This window comes from Falco peregrinus, chromosome 8, assembly GCF_023634155.1.
Source record: "Falco peregrinus isolate bFalPer1 chromosome 8, bFalPer1.pri, whole genome shotgun sequence".
Classification (NCBI taxonomy): Eukaryota; Metazoa; Chordata; class Aves; order Falconiformes; family Falconidae; genus Falco; species Falco peregrinus.
Window position 1 is genome coordinate 23,412,622 of NC_073728.1, and position 18,537 is coordinate 23,431,158.

Genomic DNA, 18,537 nt, shown 5'->3' on the forward strand with positions numbered 1-18,537 from the left:
TATGTGTGGATATGTACATATGTGTGCATGCAGCTACTGATGAAAGTTGCAGTAAACCAAGTACCTGAGAAGCTGGGCTAATTCACAATATGGAAAAGGACCTTCGTTCTGCCATCAATGGTATATTAAGTGTCTGATTATTTGTTTCTTATTGTATGAGTCTGAAATTACCTGAGATCTCAATTTGATTTCCACCAGTGCTATATGCTATACAATCCACATGCATAGTATTAGGAAGGACAGTGAAAAGTAAAGACAAAAAGGAAATAGCTAGTGGGACATTGTATCCCATTGCTTAGATTCTTGTGTGTACAGTCTTACTAGGCTGTAAGGTGAAAAGAACAAGTATTGTAGAGAGACAGAACAGGTAGGAAATGCAATACGATCTTTGTAGTCTAAAAGAGAAATATATATACTTTTGAAGAGGAGACCACAGTACTACATCTAGAGAAGCTAGAAACAATCCTTAAAAATATATTGAAAAAATTAAATACTACATACTACAGTAAATGTAACAGATAAAATTAGTAGATATAGGAAGGGAAAATGATCAAATGAAATAGTAAATACCAATCAAAAACCAATCCAACATAACCTGCTTCAAAAAACATGGACAAAATTTACCTAAAATATAATAACTGAACAAGAATAATTCTGGTAATATGTAATTTCCAGCTGCTGTCTAGCTTCCTACCTACAGCCCTGGGTACATTTTATGAGTAGTTCTATCACCAATGCTATCCACCTTCCCACCTCTCTGGCACATCTGAAAGCTTGAAGTGGACTTTGACTTTTAATCATTTTGCAAAACAGTCATGGCCCATATAAAGGGCAGAGTTAAAGAAGTGTTCAGTGTCATATGTAAAGAAAATCTGCATGAGGGTGAATGATTTTTGACAGGACAGAGCTGAGAGAAACTTCTGAGTTTTTTCCTGGCAGTCTAGGAGCCCTTCATCTACAGACAATCTTGATTAATAAAATCAGAAAGCAAACAGATTACCAGATTCTCCTCAGAAATCTATAAAAATTAACTGTCTACGTTCAATGTTAAAGCAAAGCATTAAAATGTACAAGTGGCAATGTGCCATCATTCGGGGGTTTTGTAATCCTTTTACTCTCCAGCTGTGTGTTCCTACACTATGTTACAATTGTCCCTAAGTGCATGACTTTTCATTTATATAGTTCTGAATTTCATCTCATTCCAGTAACATCAGTCATCAAGCTCATCTTGTCCAATAGCTTGCTCATTGACAATGCTTCCCAACTTTGTGATAGCAGCAAATTACATTGGCATATTTCTACTTTCTGTGCTGAAACAATCAAATTTTAAATAAAATCTGTCCCAAAATTATAACAGTGACAAGCAACTTTGAGCAAAGTGTAGGTTACTGTGATACTTGCTGTAGTTTGCAAATAACGTTAATACCACTTTGAGAACTTTAATCTTAAAAACGCCAAAAAATCAGAAATTTATACTCTAAAATGAAGTAGTATTTTTTGCATTTAAAGAGAAAAAGGGGTAGAGGAGGGAAAATGGAGGTTTTTCTTCTTGTAAGTAATATACATTCAAACTTGTAAATTGTATACATTTAATCAAGTACACTGAATCTAAAGAAATTCCTGACACCTCTTCCCCCCCTGGTACTTAAAATACTTACTATACTACTAAAGTATTCATGATGATCTAGATGACTGAAAAACATGTTCGTTAGCTTTGCAGACTCCATGAAACTGAGAGAGCTACAGGTAAACTGGAGGATTAGAATTTGAAATGTTTTGACAAATAACAAAATGGTCTTGAAAAATGATGCAATTCAAGAGATACAAGTCCTACATTTTGTATTTAGGCAAGAATAAACAACTAAAAAATTAGCGGATGAGGAACAAAATCCCACCAATAGCTCTACAGGAGAAGATCTAGAGTACTTAACTGCATTACATACCAAGCATGAGTGAAAACTGTCAGTTTTGGAAAAAAAGTGCAAGTACTTAAATTTATAAACTTGTGAAATCATCTTCTACCCTTCTAGTTGGAGCAGTATGTCCAACTTGGGTACTGCATTTCAAAAAATATGGGGCCACCTGGAAAGAATTCAGACCACAGTATAAAAAACAAAACTTAAGAGAAAACATCCAAGGCATTGTGGAATTTGAGTTCTTTCTGTCTTTATTTTACATTGAAAAGTTTGATGGAGGAGACAATGACAGTCTTCATATGTCTAGAAAGCTCCTCCAAGGAAGAGGCATATAGGCAAACAGGTTGTGGGGTTAAACTGCAGCAAGAGGGACTTGCTAGGAAAGTGTTATTTTCACTTTTACCAGTGAAAATAGAGAATGAACAGAGCAGACAGACCGCAACCCTTCAAGGCCTTTAAGAAAGGCTAGGCCTTGTAAAAAGAAAGATCAGTGATGAGCGTGAGATTTGTAGCAAAACTGATCAGAATGAGAATCAAGAAACTTGTAACAGGCCCTTACTGTTTTAGGGTCTTAATGAGCATAGGTTTCTCATTGTTTTGTGCTGCTCCAGCTGTTAGTTTCTCCCTGGGCCTCAAGGGAGCAAAAGCTTATTGTTTATATACCAGAGCAGCAGAAAATAATGGGGTTTTGATTTCAGTCACTGTTGGCTGAGAAAATTCTTGAAGAATCAGTGGGGTGCAGGATACAAAAGAGTGACATCATATGCAGGAAAGTCCCAAGGACTTCTTTACAAAGAGACGAGGGCGCCTAAGGAAGCATTGGTGTGGAATAGGAGAGATCTTCCCCCAGTTTCTCTTTGCTCACCCCTGTCTCCTTCCAGCATTTTCATTTTCCCCTAATCCAACAAAAAGAAATAAAACCAATCACATTTAGAAAAGCTATTTCATAGTCCATTCTCTTACTTGCAACTAGCATCACTACTGTTCCTATACATGGGTAGAACAAGTGCTGGAAAAAACCCTGTTCTGTCTCAAAGGGCTATAGACCTTCTGGATATGTCAGCACCCCATGGCACTGCATGAAAGATTGTATATGATTGCCCTGTATGAAGGTGGAAGGTTTACAGCTGGTGTGGTACATCTGTTAAGGTTTACGGTCTTACTACTCCACTGCTGAAATTAGTGGACAGAAAATAAAAATCAGTTTTCCTGCAACTGAGGTTTGTGTGTTTCATGCTACACTGCATCGTGTCATCAGTAGTCAGAGCTCTGACAGAGGTCTCTTCATCCAGTACCTATGTGCTGAATTGTGAATTTGAACAGTAGGTGTTTCTATATAACAATTTTTTCCAAATGGCTTGGAAGAGTTATATAAAAATACAGCTTCCTACACATTGTCCAACATTTTAAATGAATGCATAACTAGCAAGTCACCTTTGAAAATACATTTTCTGAAAATCTTAAGCTGATACAAGGTGGTGCTGTCAGAAGGGACAGCCCCATTCTCCACCCATTCTTGTCCTGGTCATTTCCCACTGTGATGGCTTCGAGCACTTCTGCATCTCTGCATCTTAGCCGTATCAGCTTACTGGTCTGCCTGAAAACTACAAATAAGTGGCCAGATGTCAAACAGACCAAAGAGCTGATCCACCACACTACAGAAATTAAGAGGCTTAATACATCCCCTCACTTTTAGAGTGCAAAGGACTAGCTACCTGCCTACAGTGTCTTCCAAATTTTAGTGCTTCTCCTAAGTGCAAAGCTCAATAGGGCTTAAAGAGCCAGAGTATGAACAAACAGACCTTCAGTGCCTGAATGCTGAAGCTGAACAGAGCTTTAACAACTGTACAGTCAACAAATATTAGCATGGATCCTGTACCTAGTGTAGAACCCAGTATAGGTAGAATAAAAAACCAAAAAGGTTTCTTAAAATGCCCAAACCCTAGCAAATCTAGGGATGAAACAGGGCTAGCATTCAGAAACAGCAGCCTCAGGACTGCTCTTCCAAGATCAGAAGGTGACCAGGATCACCCTCCACCTTTCAACATGGATATTAGGACATCAGGACAGCATTTTATGCAAAATATGTGGCAAGAGTCATCTAGCGTGAAAATAGGTATACAAAAACCTCTATTGGGAAAGTTTGGGCGTTCTTTCAGATCAGTTTTCTCACTCAGTCTAAAAGTTATTTCAGGGTACTGCCCATAGGGCTATGGCAAGAAGTGCTCCAAGGAAGTATGAAAAATACATTGCTAAAACTCGGTTGATTGTTATCTTTGCTTACTGTTAGCCAGTAATTGGCAATGACTTGCATTTGGTTATAGCTACATGCTCCATTTTCCTCTTTATCAGAAATGATCTCTGAACAATTGCTGATTTTCAATCAAATGTCAGTGAATGAACAAAAACGTTACTTGTTTTTTTCAGGTAAGACGCCCTAAAGTACTTCTTTCTAGCATTAGACAATTTGGTATTTTTCACTTGTTGAAAATACCGTTCTCTTTCTGTGTACAGTAAAACAAGCGTTCTGCCAGACTCAGGTGATAAGTTCCTCCAGTTCTCCAGGACTAGAGGAAAAAGAAAAGGGCAATTCACACCTGGGAAAGATTCAAAACCACAGTTCAAGTTTCCCCTTTACAAAAAGGGATACATACTGACTGTCTCCAAAGCAAACAGCAAAGTGGGAGACAAAGTAATGGGAGAAGAGCATTTGCCAAATCCCTAATGAGGCTGGTTAAGTGATTAAGGCCTTTCAGCCATCAGAGGTGGGCTTTTCATCAAATCAATCTTTGCCCTGATATCTGTTGTGAAGAATGAATCCCCACAAGTACATTCTTGTATAAGTAAGTGTCAAGCTAGAGATATATCCATTTTTAGTGTGTTTGTGTGGGGAGAGTGACTATACAATTCAAAGATGTAATGATAACAGAAGTGCCATATGTACGGGATGAGCTAGATATTTCCAGATGCCTGAATAGGAGAATGTGCTGATTACTTATGCTGTTAATAAAACATGCTGTGATTTCTTTCCCAAAAAACCAGAACCCTGAGTTTAACATTCCCAGTATGGGCATTATGTAAAGATGTTTAGAATAAAATCTCCATTAATCGTAACTACAGCATGGCTACAGAAAATTCAGTCATATATAATTTAGATCCTTTTGGATAAAGGATGCCAGGTTGATGGGAAATTTTAAAATGCCCCTAACAACTGCCTAGAAATTTTGGATGAACAACTTCAGTCGTGATTCTGAACCTACTGACAAGTGGTGTGGAAAATACATTTCCACTTTTATAGCCTCTTGCCATCTTCTGTTGCAAACACAACCTACAAACAAAACTGCTGTGGTGGTTATTGTTTACATGAGCCTAGGTCAGGCTGCCACAGAAAAGCCAGGCCCAGCACCCCTCAGGCGAGGGCGCAGGGGCCCAGCACCCCTCAGGCCAGGGCGCAGGGGCTGCAGCCAGCTTCCACTCCAATCCCAAAGGCTCCTCTGGCCTTGGCGGAGCCGGCGAGCGGCGCCACGGGCGCTGCGGCAGCCGCGGGGGAGGGCAGGGCCGGGCGCACGCCGCAGTGCCGAGCCGAGCCGAGCCGAGCCGAGCCGCCTCCAGAGCCCGCCCCCGCCGCCGGGCGCCTCAGGTGCGGCAGCCGGGCCGCCGCCCGCGGCCTCCGCGGCTGCCGTTGCCACACGGGATTGCAACGAGCGCAGACGGGCAGCGCGGTGCCGCGAGGGAAAAGCCAGGCCGGGGAGGCGGGCGGGGAGCGGCCGGGCTGTGAGGGGACGCGGCTCTGCAATGGCGGCGGGGGCCGCCGGCACGGAGCGGCGCCGAGGGGAGCGGAGAGCGGTTGCGTAGCAACCGGCCCGGCGGCTGCGGCACCGGCACCCGCGCTGCGGCCTGGCAGACAGCGCAGCGCAGCGGCAGCGCCGCCCGCGGGCTGCGGGAACTCCCCGCGAAAACCTGCTCCAGGCAGATGATTTTTTCCAGAAGGAAAGCGTCCCCAGCCTGCTTCAGCGGGGCCTAATCAAACGGGGGAGGCAGGAGGGGCGGAAAAGAGCGGGCATTTAGCGTAGCGTAGGTAGCGGCAGGGTTGCGGGGAGGCAGGCGCGGAGGGGGCCGCGCTCCGCGGTGGCTGCGCCTGCCGGGGGCGTCGGCCAGAAGGAGCCGAGGCCCTGGGCAGGGGCTGGAGCCCGGCGAGCGCTGTCCCCAGCCCGGTCCGGGCTGTCCCACCCAGGCGGCCAGGAACCGGGGAGCACCATCCCTCCGGTGAGGTGTGCTCACCGGCTGTGTTGGGTGCGGACAGTCAGCCATGCTGCTGCCGCCTGCCTGCGGGCGGCCAGTTCCCTTCTTCAAGTGGGGGCGGTTGTTGTTTTTCTGGGGTTTGTTTGGTTTTTTGACTACGAAATGGTGACTAAAACCATAGAAACAGACATGGGGAGCTGGATGCTGGGACGGTTTTTACATCATCTTCCCTTTTAAAAGATGTTGCCCTTATTTCAAGCTGTTGGTATGTTTAAAAAAAAAAAAATAACCTCCTCCACCACATGCTAAATAACCCTGACCTTAGGTTTGGTCTATAGAAAGCACATCAGGAGGTACGTATCTAATTTGTAACTCTGCAAAATAAAGAGAATCTGAATCTAAATGGGGTATTCTCTAAATAGTCCTGCAATTGCAAAGATAGTGCATTAGTAACAAAGACAACTGCCTTGTGAGGAACTTATTTCTAAAAGCAAAACACAATAGACACTAAAAGCGTGAGGACCATCCCACAGAGGGGAAACAAACATCTCCATGGATAACATATGAGAATTTTCCCCCTGGGAACTGCACTGCCGCTGACAGGCTCCCTGCAGCTGCACAGCACCAGCTGCCGAGGGGATCCTGCAGGAGTTAACGTAGCTTGAAAGAAGCATTAACTCCCTGGATATCCATCAGCTTCCAAGGGCAAGATGCCACAGACTGTATTTCCTCATCAGCACTACTCATGCCCCTACCTCCATGTCCTACTATATAACTGCACCTGGAAACATACCAAGGTCTCTGAAGCAGGCAGAAACAGAAAAAGGCATGACTGAAAAGCACAACTCCCTTTCCCACACCTGGTCTCCACCAGATTCCCTTTGCCACTAGAATGGAAGAACTGGCTTTGTTTCAGGGAAATGCCACTTCAAATAAGCCAGAAGCAAAGTCATTTCAGTGATACTGGAAATTAAGTCATAGATGAAGTCCCATATTTACTTCTAAATATTCTTTTAGTCTTACAGTGGTTTATGGGTTAGCAGTTGTTACTATATCCTTAGGGATAAAGTGCAGATGGGTCCAAGCTAGCTACTAGTTACAGGTTGTCTTGTTTCATAATAATTACAGATGGGGCTGATGGTACTGTTTGTTATTGAGATACTTGACCTGTCCCATTTTCCTTTCGTTTTATGCCGCCACCCCCACCCTTCCCTTGCTTACTTAAGCCAAACTTGAAGCACTGGGGCTAAAATTTCCTTTTTGCCTCAGGCTGATTTTTGGATGGAAGCTGCAACTTAAATGATGCAACTATTTCTAAGAAAAAGCTACAGATATATATTTCTTTCTAAAATTTTATAGCTGACAATTTTCGAAGCATGAATATGAAGCCCTGCAGAACCTCTTGCATAACAGCATTCTGCATTTTGGACTTTTCTGTTGGCGTGATATCTATAACATTTACTCAGAGTTGAAAGCTTTTGAAAAAGTAGTTTGCATATATTTGGAAGAACACCCCAGAGGTTTAAAGGTGTGAATTCCAGAGATAATGCCTTTTCTGTTGATGTTTGAGTGTCCAGCTGAGAGGATTTTCCTGCAGCTGAAGTCTGTGTGGACTGTGCTGACCTAAGAGTGGGAATGTTTTCCTCTTTCTGTTCTTAATGACCCTATACATTGGTTATTTGAAAATAATAATAATAATAATAATAATAAAACAAAACAAAACAAAACAAAAAAACCAAGAAACCAGAAGGAAATACAGAAAGAAGAAAGAATACAGAAAAAAAAATTAGGAAGAAACAGAGACATATCTGGGATTGAAGACTGGCAGGAGAAAAAACCTCCAGGGAAGTGATATGTGGAAGAACTGTCAGCCTGGATAAAGAGATTGTCTCAAAATTAGCTGTAGTAGTCCTGGAGGCTGGTTGGAGAGACGTGAAAAGCTCAAGGACTTGCAGATTATTATGACGAAGAAAATAATCTAGGTTGATCAGTTTGGCCTCACAGGAGACTAGACTGGGAAAAAGTGATGGAAAAGGGAAGAGGGGTAGGGAGGAGTCAGTATAAGGGGGCAAGCTGAGACAGGACAAAGCAAAAAAGCTTCGGCTCGATGGGCAAGAAAGGGAATAAAAAGCTGAAATAACTGGACTGCAATTAATTGGAGGGATGGACAATAAGATCTGAAACTGAGTTTATAGAGTACTATATGCATACTTCACAGACCCCTGAACCTGTCATCTTTAAACATAACTTCAGTAACTCCTGATTGTTCATATGGGTATCAGTATGATCTCCCTAAAATTGTGTACAGACACTCCAATAAGAAACACTTATTACTGCAGGAAGGAGGACTCAAATGACAGCATTTGCAAGAATGAAGATCTCACTTTCAGTCCATTTGTCAGTAGATACTATAATGCAACACTCACTGTCTTCTGTAGTACACAATATGAATGAGCTCTTAAAAGCAGTGAGATTTGTTTTGGAGACTTCCTTGATTCATTGGTGCTGCATGTGGATTGGGAGAAGTGACTAGTGGGAAGGAGAAAAAGGACAATAACTACGTGGGCAAAAAGTACTGTCCTTTGTGCAAGGTCTGTATGCTGTCCCAGAGAACTGGATGTCACCTCTACCTGTGTCATGAGTAGGATTCACCTTCCGTGGTGTCAGATGTCTGTATCTGTAGGCATGCACGTCTAAGCCAATCTGAACTCCTTTCATATCCACTGGAGAAAAATTAGTCCTTCGATAAGCCATTCTTCTGACCCATTTTAGATATCTACCTCGAGGAGGCAAGTTGTGCCCTAGAAGTGCCTGTTTCTCTCCACTGTATAGGGAGATGGGATGAATTCTACTCAGTATTCCAATATGATGGCAGGCAATTCACTCAAATCACTCTTTTCACAAATCATATGTTTGATTTCCAGAATGTAAAGACAGCTTTAGTTCAGTGTCCCATAACTGACTGCTTGAATCTGCCACTTAACACACTTTTAATGCAATTTTAAAAATGTGAAATATTTAGTGGAAACTTTTATTTCTGCCCTGCTTTATTAAATATCAGCCATTTATTTTTCAGCTATTAACATTATTCCCACTTCACATTTTGAGAAACAGAAGCACATGTGGTTTTGGAAACAGAATGACATGAAAATATATGTTGCATACTGATACACATTAACAGAGGCAGGGCGGGAACTGAATATTCCTGTTCTAGTACTTCGCATGTATGTTAATTACTGTAATTTTAATAGTTATGATTTATTGCAGCTCTACCAACTGTCCAAAACTTCACGCTACAGGCATCTCTACAGATGAGTAAGTATATCTTTTAAATGAAGATGTCACCAGTGTGACAAGGTTGGATGTATATTCAAAATTTGGCAACCAAAAAGGAAAAATTAAACCAAACAGCATGAAATTAGATCCCATGATGAATAATATGGCTGGTGACTTGTGCAGAACAGCCAGGTGTTACACAGCATTTCCCAGCCTATCATGCAGGAACCATTAGAACACTTAAGAGCTACAGCTTCATCCCCCCTCCGCCTCCCATGCAAAGGAGGACGGCAAACATCACCACTACTCCCCGGTGACCTGACCAGCATGTTTGTTTCTCTGAGTAATGAAAAGCTTAGACAGATATACAACATTAGGAAGCAACAAACAACTCTCTATTAAATTTAGAAGATTTTTTTTATCTGAAAGGAAACAGAGTAGTTAATTGGCCCACAATTAAATAGAATTGCCATTAAAAAAAAAAAAACCAAAACCAAACCAACAAACAGCTTGCCAGGGCCGGTTTCTGCTTGCCTTTTATAGTGTCCTGATAACCTGTCAGATCAAGAAATAAATTAGGAATATTCTGAACACTATAACATCATATTTATGGATCAAGTTATCCTGAGGGACAAAGTGCATATGGCAGACATATGCAGTTAAGCAAGAACAGAAAGATAATATCACTATTCCATCAAGAAACTTGAAGGGCCTGAGAGAGCAACCCAGACTCATAAATACAGGACCAGAGAGATCACTATGAGTGTTTATTCTGACACTGCACAGTGTGGCTTATAACAGTCCCCTGATTTAACATGACCCTCAGCTGGAACACACCAAACTCATGTGAGTCTCTTACTGTGTCACCTGATGGCAAAGTATTATTCCAATAACATGGGTGCCTTATTTTATACTTAGACATCACTTTTCTGGGTAGTGAAGTCAAGAAAACTTCTGTGCCGCTTCTCCTTTTAAGTATAGGGATTTGTCAGAAATGGAAAGCTGAACAGTTACACCATATATTTACCCAAATCTAACTATCTCCTGATTTTTTTCACAAGAGAGAAAAAACCTCATGAAACATATCTCAGAGAACCAACAGCAGTAAAATTCAATCACTCTCTTTAAAAAAGCAGATTCAGTTTCAAGGTAACTTGAAAAAAAAAAGGTGAGGCTTGTTCATTATAGTATCCTTTTATAACTATGGGGAAAGGAAGGATTGTTCAAGATAATCTACGGAAGTCTTGGCTAAAATACAACTGCAGCCCATGATAGCTGGGTGTTTTGGAACCAAGATTTGTTCAGTGGAGTTTGACAATTTACTCCAGTTTGGAATAATTTCCAACTGTAAATTTTATTTGAGTATATTTCATTTGCATTTGTTGGTACATGTGAATAAAGCAAGGGAGCAGATGTTGAAAACCTCCTCAGGAGAGTTTATCCTTTCCCACTATGTTTGAGCCAGCAAAACAGGTTCTGATTAGAGGGAATACAAGAGCTCCCTAAAGAGTTCCTAGAAGCATTCCTGGCTCACAGCATCACCTGCCACCTGGAGCTGTACCACTGCAAAATTTTCCCACTGGAGCCATGCACACCACACTGCTCACCTTTGTACAGGAACACAGATACACGTTTCAATATTTGCTTTACAATGGATTCTGTTTTTTTCTCGTATGAAATAAATTTGTGTACACTCCTAAAATTTCACTTCCCCCGCCCCACAATAAATTGCTTTCCCCCATCAATCACTCTCTTTTAGATTCCCAGAGGATATTTCCTTTCCTTATCACAGTTTCAGAGCTGTTTGCCCATCTTCACAATATTTATACCAGCTCACTCGATTCCTGCATTGTATCCATCATCTCTCTCACTAAGGACAGATTATTTTGAGAACGTGTGAATCCTTAAATTAATTTGGAAGTGAGGTCAATACTGAGAAAAGCCATATAATCCCTTTCCTAGCAATGGAGAATGCTTCTGGGTTCCCAGCCTCTGCCACTCCATAGAGCAAGATATCAACATGAGTAATAGCACCCAAGTGTCCTATATAATATTAAAGGTCATCATCTTCATACTCTAAGGCTTACATTCAAATTTAATATTTGTTTTTTCTTGAAGGATACTGGTGGAGTAGAGTAACAAATTTCTCTCTGTGCAAAGAATAGCCTGCCTCCAGCTTGGCTTAGAGGGCCAAAGCTTTGCTTCAGATCAAAGATCATGTAATTCATAGCAACTACAGCTGGCAAAAGCACAAGTATATTTTTACAGTCACAAATTTTGCAAAATGCTTTAAATGTTAACTTTCACAGAAAATTTTGAAAAAAAATAATTTGAAACAATAACTCTCGAAAACATTTTGTTGTGTATGTTTAGTCAACAAAACTACAAAAGCAAACTGTCTGCAAGATGTAAAATGTTATTCTATTGAAAAGTGACTCTCAAATCTGCCCAGTAACAGTCTATTGCTTCCTAACAAAATTGATTTCCTTAATAATGTTAAAGATTTGCATCTTACCATTGCTACTGATAGTAAAATTGGGCATTTTCTGTTGCGTCTATTAGTATTTTGCAGAAACCAAATAAAAATAAAACAGCTTATCCTGCATCTCAGCATTTTCAAAGCATATTCTCATTGCTTTGCTAGGAGAATTTTTCAGTAGTATTATTGCGGTACCTAGGAGGCTGTCTGCTGTCAGCAGTTTTGTGTTACTTCCCATTCTACAAAATGGAAACCTGCCCCTGCACTGCAAAATGTAACCTGTGTGAATACATTTGCTATCAGTTTGTTTGCACAGCCATCACTGAAAGCTCAGCCTGGATACAATCATGCAGTGTTTGCCCCATGTCTGCTTTCAGGTTAATGCATCTACAGAAGGAATATTTTTTCATTCTGCCTGGTTTCGGTAGTTATCTTTTAGTTTCCATGGTTTTATTATTGACTATCAGGAAAGAGAAAGCATATGAAGCTCACACACTCTACAAATATACCTGTTATCCTCTTGTGATATGACCTTGTGTGCCACAGTCCCAGTTAGAACAACCTCGCCAGACTTCCAGTGTGGAAAACTGATCTCACAAAGCTTGCCTTGTGGCCCAAAAGGTAGGATTTTCCACTGGTTTGCATCTGGTACAAGTATTTACTAATAAACAAAATACAATGAGTATACTTAGAGATAGGCTGTCAAATTTCAAATTCCCTGGGCAGAGTTCTTGTTTCATAATAGTTGTGGTTGTATAGAAATTTGCCATACACTCCCCTATAAGCACATCGTTTGTTTAGATGCTCAGGTGCTACTTCAACCTTCTTTTTGTTGGCATCTATTTATGGAACTCATTTTTAAACAGCAAATTCAGACCAATGTCTAGGGCAAGGACACTTGTTTCTGACCTTGCTCTATCTGTATGAAGTTTATGATGCATTAAACTGGCCACTATTCTTCTTGAGATCAGACTATCAAATTTTTTCTGCATGGATGTGACTCCATTTTGTATACATATGTGGAATCTGGCTCCTAGTATATCTCTGATCCTACCGAGAAAAATGCAGGAGTCTAGAAGATGGTGTATTGCTTTTGAGAACTTGAGTCAGACTCCTAATTTCAGTGTGAGTCATTTACATTTATCATCAAACAAAACTGCATTAGGGTCAAAGTCTGCTCAGGATTTTGCAGTTACTCTGAGGAAGGTGAGATGTGGTGAGGATGGCATAGAAAGAAGTAGTGTCTAACTAACCCCCATTCAAACAGGAACACTGTTTCTGCCCCACTCAAAGCCTGCTGGTAATAATGTCAGAAGAATGACAGCAGCAGATGTGGAAATATTGTAGCTTTAATTCAGTTAGCTCAGTACCAATGACCAGAAAGCTATGGAGTGATAGGCTAGCAGGCCGAATGAGTAGCCAAAATAATCAGGTGGGTTGGTACAGTTCCATAAAGCACATACACTGCATTTGAAAACATAGTACTAAGCTGAGAGCTGGCTAAACCTACTGCAGTTGTACTTTTTACTGCAGGGTTGAATTGTACCCAATATTTTTGGCTAAAGTGAGTCCTTTGACATCCTCTAAACATACTCAAAAGCTGTACGTTACGACTCCATTTAAGCCCAGACAAGCAGCACCATATGGCATAGAAATCAGGCATCTCCTCTTATGTGACAAGTCCACATTAGACCACGAGAAGACCTCTTACTGTATGTTCAAAACCTGGACATCCATCGTCTTAAAACACAGTCTGCTAACGTTACATGTTATGAGCTTTTCCGAGTATACACTGCATAGAGCAATCATTATGTTCTTTAACACGAGCCTCTTTCTTGATGGTGGAAGTCAGCATTTTTGCTGCATAATGGGAAGTAGCTGTGGGGATGTCCAGAAAGAGGAGTGAGAACTGGCTAGTGCTAGCAGTTCAAGAGCTCACCTGGCCAAAATCAGATTCTGCCCACGTTCAATGGAATCTGAGCTAAGAATCAAGAAGCAACTGCAATTGCAATTACACAAAACCCAAGAAAACTTCATATAGAAACAATCACCGAACTTCATGCAGAAAGACCTAAAAAATTTATTACTGATTTTTTAATATTTTTTGATCTTTTTTTCTATATAGTATGAACAGAGCTGACAAAATTTTGTTTGCTTAATGATTTCCATCATGAGAATCTCTTCCTAATGCTTTCAGCTTTGCCAGACATTAATTGTTGGGACTGAATTTCTTTGTGCTGTTGGTCTCATCCTGATTTCTTTCTTTAATGGCATTATAAATGGTGAGATACTTCTTTCAATGAAGTTACAAAGAAAAGCTTAACTTGACAATGTGGATCCACGTGTCCTCATGATACTTAATTCTTTCAGCTTGAATGCTTATAACAACAAAAACTTCACCACTTAATAGAAAAAAACACATTTGTAGTCTGCTTATTAGGAAAAGTTTGAAAGTATTATTTTACTAATCTACAAGTTTAAAAACCAAAAGGCAAGAACAATGAATCTATGTTATTAGGTTTTTTAATAGGAAGATTAAAAACCATTTTTGTAATTATTTAATGAGTATGTTGGTAATACTGCAGCACTAAAATATATTTCCTGCCATATTTTTAGAACTTTTGCTACAATCTCTTTACTCTGAATTTTGTCAAGCAGGCTGCTCAAGCAATATAAGAGTCTGTATTTTGTTGTTCCTGTTTAAATTTCTTGAAATTTGGCCACTCAGCATCTCTCTAAAATAATTGCTAAATGCGCTCAGAAAAAGCTTCTTAGCAGCTTGCAATAAATACTTACAGAGCTGCCACATGTTGACTGTGTTTCTGCCTAGCATTAGCAATTCAGTGCAATTGATAGCAATAGCTGCTGAGGCATCAAATGCTGAAACCAGGAGCAGAAGCAAAGCCCTTCTGCTGGTCCCAAACCAGCTGGAGGCAGGAAGAGGAAGCAGCCTAACAAATTGGAGGTAAGGGTAGGAAAAAAGAACAATAGTAGGTTCAGAAGCAGAAATAAGAGAGGTAATGTTGTGAGCTTGGAAACAACAGGAATTTGAACTGAATAACTTGAACGTAGTTATTCAATGCTTCTTAAAATTGTCCTCTTTCAGTATTTTGGTCCCAAACCCTCTTTACTGCATGTCTTCCCTAATATGCAGTGATTACAGAATTATTATTTTCCTCCTTAGCTATTTTTTATGATTCTAAGCCTTATGGTATTTAGTGGTTCACACCACCATTTGCCTCCCCACATTAATGTCTCTTTGAAATCAAGTACATTATTTGAAGAAGAACAGGAGATTCAGTCCACCATTGGCATAAGTGTCTTTTAACCCAGCACTTCTGAGACTCGTAGGTGTCAGCGAAAGGAGAAGGAGGCATAAGAAATGGATTATTTCGAGTGGCTTCAGGAAGCCTCTAGAAAGGAGGCCTTCACAATCCCCGACGCCTGCTCAGCAAGCGAGGGCAAAGAGAGAGGAATGGGGGGGGCTTTGATGCATGAGAGGTTGCTCCCACCCTGGGGGAGTACAGGACCAGGGTCTGCTGCTGCAAAGGATCCACACTGTCCTCTGGAGAAGCTGTGCATGGCCTTAAAACAATGGAAGCCACACAGTAAAAAGCTTGTTCATGATTTTCAGGCTCCAGCGGAGAGCTGTATGCATAAGAAGGGGTTGCAGTTGCATTTGGAGCCTAGTACGATTCAAGCAAATAGGCTATATTAGATTTCAGTGTCCTTTCTGTCCCCTCTGCAGGAGAGTTTAGGGGCTACTCAGGGGTAGAGCAGGGCTGCAGGTCATGACCCAACACATCAAGGTCCGTGATGAAGAAACTGAGCAAGCAGCGCTGACAGCGTAACTGCTGCTGGCCTCTTGCTCTGGCTGCAGAGTGGGTCTGCTGGTCCCTGCTGCAGGATCTGATGTTTATAGGTATAGAAAGTACACTTCAATTAGAGTAGTTCAGATGAACAATACTAACAAGAGGGCTTAAATATCTCCTAAAATTAAGTTTCACAAAAGGCCCTCCCAGGGCCGGCTTTCTTTTGGGGACAACTTTCACTTGAAGTCCTCCAGAAACATCCGACTTCATTGCTGCTGAAGGGTAACTGGATCATGCTTTGAGGCAATATCACTATTTATGTGTTCATATTTCCCCAAGACTAATGTTCACAAGTAACATACTCAAAATCTGTAAGAATTCAGCTTCAATATTTTCCTTTAAGGCTTGCAGAAGCCAAGTGGATTTTCTTTTTATTTTTTAAATGTGAAAGTAAATCTATAACTCATCTTAAAGCTATATGTTTGTTTACCCTACTAACTGCATTTTATGAACACTGCAAAATTTCTGTGATTAAAAAAAAATATTCTCTCCCTGAACATTGGTGTAGTCTAAAAATCAAGAGAACAGAGCCAGGTACTTATCTACTTGCCTAATACTAATAACGTGAGTCATCCTATTGACATGCCTTTTTGTTGTTGAATTGGGGCCTATAGACATAAGAGAACATCATTTATTTAATGCTTTTGTCACTGGAGGAAATTGCAGAGCATTTGGATGCGATTATTAGTCTTTTCTCCAGATCTATTCAAGAATGGATGATCCTTTACCATCTAGTCAAGATATCTTCAGACATTACAATGGCTGAGCCGTACCCATATATACATATTGTAAACATTGGTCAGAAAAATCCAAATGAGCATAGGTGGCAAGAATGCTGTGAACCTTCTTAACATTTCACATGTATCTAGGGAATCATCTAAAGCCAAGGCAGCATCTAGCATTCAAATCCCAACAGGCAATTTTCTGTTGCTTCACTAATCACCACTAAAAAAAAAAGTTTACCTTTTCACAGGTAAGATTAAGTGCTTTCCTACTTACCACTTTATAATAGAAAGCAAAATGCATTTAAACTAATCACATATTCTTTTTTCTCACATACTGACTACAGAGCCCTTTCTCTGGTTTATGACTGTGTAAATCATTGCATTTCTACATTATTTTTCCCTGACTAAATAAATTATTGCTGTAAAAGAAAAAAACTGGAGGTTTGAAAGAAGAGTCAGGGGGTACTGCATGAGCTTCCCACCTCCTGAGTCATTCTGCTGTCTCTCCCAGTATGTATCATCTAAAAAGATAATGAAAGGAATATTTTTTTCCTTTCTCATGCAATATGGAATTAAGTTTTTACAATAAAAAAATCATTCTTATATCTATAAAATGATTTACAAAACACATGTGTTGCATATGACATTTGCAGCAGTGCAAAACCATGTTTAGTCACAGAGAAGTCCTCCATTCTGTCTTCCATCAGGGAGAGGCTGTTTTGGGAGATGAGGGAGGGGAAAATCCTGTAAATCTCCTATACCTCACAGAAACAAAATGATGAATTTAGGAAGTAAAGAAAGCCTCTGACTGAATATGGTATAAAGAAGCAACAGCACATTTCTGCATTAAAACTGGGTAATCCCAGAGATCTAATTGTATGCTTTAAATTACAGTCCAATTTGTATTCTGGATACAGCACCAATATAGCCTCCAGCAGAAAAAGAGAACACTTGTGGATGACCACCTCAAAACAACAGCAACAAATTACCACTATTAGGATGAAAAATACAAACTCAATTGTAATTATAAACACACAATCTTAAAAATACATAGGACCAGAGAACTCCCAAGAGCAACAACATTTTTTATTATTGTGCTAAGACCTAATTAAATACTATGAAAAATCCATGCAGTGGCAAAGATGGCTATTACTGCCTCTCCTCTTGTTCTATTAATATTAATTGAAAGCTAGGTGTGGCACCACAGGAGAAGAATATTGGTACAAAATAACTGGAATCTATTGACTAAGCATTTTAATTAAATATTGTATTGTCTTACCTGATCAAAAGAGAATTAAAAATCATGGTATAAGAAATATCCATACACTTGTAGATGATGAGGCTCCTTCTACTGCAGGTTCAGGTTTCTGGGAAAAGAAGCTTGTAACTCTTAATTTCACTGAAATGAAAAAGGGAAGAAGTAAAGAAAGAACCTCCCCATCAAAGCAACAAAGGAATCTCTGCAGTATTCTGTAGTCACTTCGCCTGCTTCCTGTTCTAGAGATTCACTCTTTGAATCCCAGCATCGATCAGAAAATTGGTTGTGGGGAATAAAAGAGGAAGGGGAGGGAAGGGCTGAGGGGGAGGCAGGCGGCGGCACGCTGCGTGCGAGCGCCACCTGCCGGCGCGGACGGGAGCTCGGCCGGGTTCTTGCGCCGTCAAAACTGTATTTCAGTTTTATAGTCGTATATTAGCCCTTGATTATACAGCTTTTAAATGAAGTAAGTAGGTTAGGACTAACGAATGCTTATATATTCTTAAAAATTGGTTTGAGATTTAAACTGCAAAACTTTTTTTTGAAATAACGAAGTAGGTATTTGGATACATCTGTACACAAATAATTGCAGAAAACTAAAGGTTCTGCCAGATGTCTTTGTTTCACTATGTACTAACGCCATTATGTTTAAAAATAAAGAAGTAATTCTTTATTCAGAAACACCACTACAAGTGGTTGAGAATAAGAGCACCTACTTTTTTTCTGTTTGATTATTGATTCTGCAAAATATAAATTACATTTATATCTTTAT

At 40.3% G+C, this 18,537-nt stretch overlaps 1 protein-coding gene across 1 annotated transcript in view; it reads right to left on the minus strand.

Moving 5' to 3' along the window:
• Window positions 1-18,043, minus strand: part of SCN2A (sodium voltage-gated channel alpha subunit 2) — an 80,877-nt gene extending 62,834 nt beyond the window's left edge. The window contains exon 1 of the mRNA XM_055811624.1: window positions 17,790-18,043. The gene's annotated coding sequence lies outside the window, so the exon portion shown is untranslated. The remainder of the gene's footprint in view (window positions 1-17,789) is intronic.
• Window positions 18,044-18,537: the final 494 nt, after the last annotated feature.